Source organism: Falco peregrinus, chromosome 8 (assembly GCF_023634155.1).
Source record: "Falco peregrinus isolate bFalPer1 chromosome 8, bFalPer1.pri, whole genome shotgun sequence".
In the NCBI taxonomy this organism is placed as follows: Eukaryota; Metazoa; Chordata; class Aves; order Falconiformes; family Falconidae; genus Falco; species Falco peregrinus.
The window spans coordinates 36829721-36835720 of record NC_073728.1 but is presented as its reverse complement, the minus strand read 5'-3'; the positions used below and the strand labels follow the sequence as shown (position 1 = coordinate 36835720).

The 6000-nt window shown below is 43.2% G+C and overlaps 1 long non-coding RNA gene across 1 annotated transcript in view; it reads right to left on the bottom strand.

The window, feature by feature from the left end:
* Nucleotides 1-2287: 2287 nt before the first annotated feature.
* Nucleotides 2288-6000, bottom strand: part of LOC129784984 (uncharacterized) — a 160724-nt gene continuing 157011 nt past the window's right edge. The window contains exon 3 of the long non-coding RNA XR_008748372.1: nt 2288-2488. This is a non-coding gene — a long non-coding RNA (uncharacterized LOC129784984). The remainder of the gene's footprint in view (nt 2489-6000) is intronic.

Below are 6000 nucleotides of genomic sequence, written 5' to 3'. Positions count from 1 at the left end.
TTCTAAAGCCAAGTTAAATAGAGGACACATGGTCCAGTGATTAGATCATTATTTTGGCATTTGTGATGTTCAGGTTTAGTTTTCTGCTGATCCACAGAGTTATGGGAATTTGGACAAGTCATTTGGCAGAAGGTTTAAACCACGTCTGCTTCCCACTGAGGTCCTGGAGTCTGGCTCATGCCAGAACGGCAGGGCTCTGCCTCCTGCTCTCGCTTATCCCACTTGCCATCTATGGCTAGATTTGCACAGCATCACAGCACTTGGCCCCAAGTCTGGAAATCAGTAAAAAAATATTTGCAAATTACCAGATTGTACTCTTTGAACAGACCAGGGTCTCAGAGTTCATTAACTCCACGAATTATGACAGGATGCAGCATTGCATTTATAACGAAAATATACAACAAATTAAAAGCAGTGCAGCAGAGCTGAACAGTGGAAGGAGAAGAGACCCGTCCTGTAACCACAGCCCTGCGAGCTGGTTAGACAGAGCTTGGACTGATAGAATTTCTGTATGACATCTTAAAAGAGGAATTTAATGATGTCTAAACATTTCTTTTTCTGACAGCAGATGAAACAGTAAGTTAACAGAGTAACTACTGCCAAAGGTTAGTGGAGAAAGGTCTGGCTCTCCTAAAAAATACAGTGATGTGTGTATATGTGTGTATAAAATTAATATAGTTGTATGTATTGTTTCCCAGTTTGATGTGAGTGTACTTGGATCAGCAAGCCTACAGAAACAAACACAGAAGAATTCACTGTTTGCTCTCACCACAGTTATGACAAGTTTACAATACCAATGATATCTGTGAGATTGCTCACGGAAATAGCTCTGGTTGCAATTTATATTTTTTATTTCATCAAAACCCTTGCCATGTTAAAGCCCAGCAAATCCATAACTTCAGGAATGCAGGCCATTCTGTTGACTTAAGAGGACTGTGAGGGGGAAGAAAACTCTGCATCTAGGTATACTGTTGAGAAATGTAGTCCTACACCATATTTACTCTGGCCGAATAGAATCATGTCTATCTATTTGGAGCAGCCACAATTTAAAAATATATAAAATGCTACCACTAAAAACCATTGCATGGATCAAATCTGGAGCAGAATAAAAATTGTGCACAAGAATCAAATCTTCCCTCCCATTCCTCAGGCCATTGATGCAAGAAGGGAACTTTTCCCTTCAAGCTGGCCTTTCATAGAAAGTGAGGCCATCCTATTTTCTGCCAAGCTTCAGGTAGCTTACAAGGATAAGGTCATATCTTTTAAGATGTAACATTAACTTCCTTACTGCTGGAGAAAATTAAAAAGGAAAATTGCCTGTCACACCCAGAGAGCTAAGCTGATGATGAAGGCTGAAGTCTGCTCAGATTTTCATTCCTGGGCATAGACTTTAAGGTTACCTTATTTATTTATTTTTGTGCACCTCGAGTGCTGTTTAAAATACGAAATTTACCAAGTATTTGCTTTCTTGCGAAGATGATAAATTGGGCTAGATTTTCAATGTGCTGCATATACACAAGCCCAACTTTTAGGTGATCTGGAAGGGCCTCAGGTAATTTTATCTTTTTGATGGCATGTAATCTTCAGTGCTAGAATGAGACACATTTTGTCTCTGTTTTCCCCTCACCATCTAACTCGTGGCAAAGCTGATGATGCCAGGATTGATGTGCCCAGGAAGAGATACTTGCTATTTTTATTGCTTATATGTTATCTTTTAGTTTTACTATTATTTTTCCTGCACACTGTTTGGAGAGCAGTAGACCTATCACACTGCATCTCTTTCCAAGTGTCAGATTAGTCATCCAAGCAATGACCTTACTTTACTTCTGGAAGCCTAAAGATGCGCTTGTTAAAATAGGCAATTGGACACGTTGAGATAGCCTGCCGGGCATGGTAACTCTGTCCACATGAAAGATGCTACAGAAACGGCTGTGTTCTAAAGCATCCTTTTGCTTGGATAGCTGATAGCCGACTTCCTTCAGCCCCCGTTTTACTGATACGTCTCAGGGAAATTTTTTAAGCCTTCAAGATATAGAGAAAAAGGATGCATTAAAGTAACAATGAAAGTCTGTCTTAAACTAACAGAAGCAAATGAGCTTGCTTGTTTGTAACATGGACTCATGCCTGGGTGCAACAGACCTTGAGGGTTTTTTCTGCTGGAGAGATGAGTAAGTTATAATAAGGATGATCATAAAAATAATGATGGTAATCATAATGATAAGAAGAAGGAGGAGGAAAAATGTAACAGCACGCTCACATTATCTTCTGACCTCGTTCTGCGAGCCATGTAAGACCATTATGTCCACGCAGAGGTGCTCTGCCTGCCAGATGAGGCCAGGTTACCCGGTATGATAGCCCATGCAGCACAGTCCAGAGCCACCCTGGAGAGCAGGCAGGCATGAGAGGAGCCTGTGAGGGCACGGGGCTGTCTCAGGGGGTGGTCAGGGACTGGTAGGTCCTGAATGCCGATGATGTAACTTGAATTCTCCTGCAAAAAAAAAAAAAAACAGTCGCAGTAAGTTACGTTCTCAACTTCAAAGGCAAGGCAAGATTTGCAAGTGGTTTTATTATACCAGTTAGTGGTCTTGGAAAAAATTAGACAAGTTGTGAAACAGATGAGCCACACCCAGGCAGTATCAAAGAATCACGTATGTTCAAGACTAAACATCCTACTCTTCTCCGTCCCCTGCCAGATTCTAACCCTGATATGTGAGGGCCAGCATGTAAGCAAAATGCCTTCCTCCTTCAACAGGTCGCATGAAGCCCTTCAACTGCAACAGGATTTTCTCTCTAGGCACGAGAAACTGGTTGACGCTTTCTTCCCTGTCTGTGGGAAGGAAGAACATCCAGCACACCACAACATTTAAAACAGCGATGACAATGCCCCACCTGACACCTGAGGGGGGGTAGAAGCCATCAGGCTGTGTGTACAGTCCAAAAGAATTGCTTAAAGAAAAAAGAGAATTTTCTTGACCTTAGACTTATTGCTGCCTTCCCTATGGCACTTTCTTTGAGCTCTGTGAACTCACCCAGCACTCCACACTCATCAGCTTTGCAATCCATCTTCAAGATACTGTTTCTCCACACTGGAGCACACCCAGCAGCCGAGCACGCTCCCTCCAAAACCCTGTTGGTCTTTGTCGTTATAGAAAGGCGCCGCATTCAGAAATCTGGCCTGTCTTGCAACAGCAACAACCATCCACTAGCTTTTAAGACTGTATTTCAGTTAGCATCTCAGGAAAGGCAATCAGGGAGTGAGAATCTCAAGAGAACCAAGCAAGGACAGAAGAACCGTGGAATATGTTTCTCTGTTACCATGTGAAGTGTCATTACCTTACACCTACAAAGGGTCTCGGCGGCCAGATCATCTTCCAGGAAAGGATTTATGGCAAAAAGCCCCATCCTGAGGCCAGTCTGTCACGTATACAGATGCTCTGCAAGACTTTAATAAAGTGACAGCTTGATGCAAACCACAAGTTCCAGAAAGAAAAGTATACAAGTCCAGGTACATGCAGCAAACCGCGCACTTGAAACCGAGAAGATTGCACGAAGTGAATGCGTTACATTTTCAGGCCATTTCCTCTCCCCATTCTACCATTCAACGCGCTTCTTTTCGCAAAAACAAAGAGACATTATGGGTCAAAAAATGCATTTTCCCTGAGCTCATCATTGAATGTACAGTGTTTAATTCACAGACCAAAACAATCAACAATACGGTAATAGTATTTATCAACAAATTCAGGGTTATTCATATATGCAGAATACCGCTATGCATAAAACATGATGTGAAACATCTTTATGTATTTTTACTAGGCAAACCTAAACTTTGATTTACGTCCATTTCACTAAAACTTTATTGCTTCCTCGTCAGACAGGACAGATTCCTTTCTGTATCTTTGATGGTAAATATAGTTAATGTGCTGAGGCTGCAATGGATCAGCAGTGAAGCTGTTTAATAGTGACATAAATTATTTCGGTGCCTTTTCCTGCAAGTGAGAGACAACTCCATGTGCTATAAACTAATACCAAAGGAATGATGCTCTTTCATGCTAGCAAAGTGCCTGAGCTATATTGTTTTTGTATCCTGTTGGGGATGCTACAAATGCAGCATGTATTACAACTATATGCACTTAGGCCATTTTTCTTTGCTGTTTTTAATGCTCTCCTGCACTGAAAATTGAGCTTCGGTGTCTGAATGAAGGCAAAGCCAATTACTTTCTTTGAAACCTCTCTTTAAAGTCTGCAAATCCCAACAGATTTTTAAAAACCTTTCCATTAGCCTAAAAATATATTTAAAAATAATTATGCCTGTTGAAAGTAAGAAGCGTGAGGCATGAATGGAGCTGGATGGCTGGGGAGAGCCACGTGCGCGCGCCTGCATGCCCTTTCCCGCACCGCAGAGGCTGCTCAGCAATGCTCCATCTCCATTAGCCTGCCCCTGTCCCCAGAGACCGTGTTATCGTTCCCGGAGCGTTTTGTTCAACTGGCAGTTCAAGTGCACTTCTACTAGGAAACCAGTTTCTATTTGTCCTCAGATTGGTCACTTATAAAAGACCTTTCATGTGCATTGTGGTTCCTCAATAGGAATCACAGGAATACAGGGGAGCTGAACAGACATTTATTACAGCACCACAAAAAATGTGCCATCAGATAGTCAACCGATGCAGAAGTCCATCTTGTGAGTAGTTTTCACCTTTTCAGTGTAGCTGTATTTTCTGTTCACTTTTGTCCTTGTCCCCGTAGAAATTCATCCTCTTTCCTCCCTTGTACATGTTCTCACAAACCTAATTGCAGTTTCCCTCTTTGGGTACCTCCCACCAAGGCAACTTTGGCAGTCGTCTGCTGCTTGGTTTTATCCCTTCACTAGTGTGAAGGACTCATACAGGACATCGGTGCCTCGCTTCCTACTTTTTCTCTCTTCCCCAAGCACTCCTTCCAATTACGTTTCTCCCTCCTCTCCATCTCTTTGCATGAATTTAAACCAGCCTTCTTCTTTACACTGTCCTTTCTTTACAGTGTCCTTTATCTATTCTCTGCAGACCAACACTAACCTCTTTTCCCCTGTACCTCTGAATGCAACTAGATGGTCCACAACTGCTTCCTCAATTCCATTCTCCATCACCAACCTTTTCACCCAGCTCCATCACCCTCTGCCCCACAGAGCTCTCCTAAAGCCCTCCCCATACCTGTATACCACACTGCCTCTTGGACACTTGGCTCCACACATTTTCTCCTGTATTTCCCATTAAACCTATTCATTCTCTTTCTTTTATCCAGAACTGTAACCTGCACCTCTGCACCTGCAGATACTTGCTTCTCCCTGTGTGTCACTTCTGATTACCTGGCACCTCTGTCTATGCAGGCTCATATTAAGCCATCAGTTCCTCTTAGGACTGGTATTGCCATCTTTCACTGCTGCCCTCCCAAATCACTACATTGTCGTTCCCTGCACGCGCTCCCAAACATGGGCACGCTCCTTTCGCCAGCAGCAACACTCCTTCCCGCAGGAGCCGGCAAAGCCTCTGACTGGTCCCAGTGCAGCCACAGTTTGACCACCTCCTTGGTCTCTTTTACACTCAGAGCTCTGTGTTTTTCCACTCAGGCAAACTTTTTCATCATAAAAATACTTTAAAAATATATATTTAAGCATATGAGCCTTCTTAAATCTGTTTACTTGTTTTCACACAGACTGTAAAATAGGAACAAACTAAGTGTTTTCCTTGCGAGACACAAACATCAGGCAGAGCCCCTCTCCTGCGCTGCCTGCCTCCCCCTCCCTTCCCAGCCCTGCCACGTCCCAGTGCCACCCACCCTGACAGCAACAGGCACACCACTATCCCACCCTGTCACCGTTACTCAGCATTGACGTGGAACACTCTGCGCTTCCCAGGTCTTGCTTCCCTTTTCATCACTCCAACAGACAAAGCAAGAAATGTTTTAGCTTTGCTTTCAACATTTAGGCAAAAAGTACAGATGGTCTGCATCTCTCCTCCGCCAGCC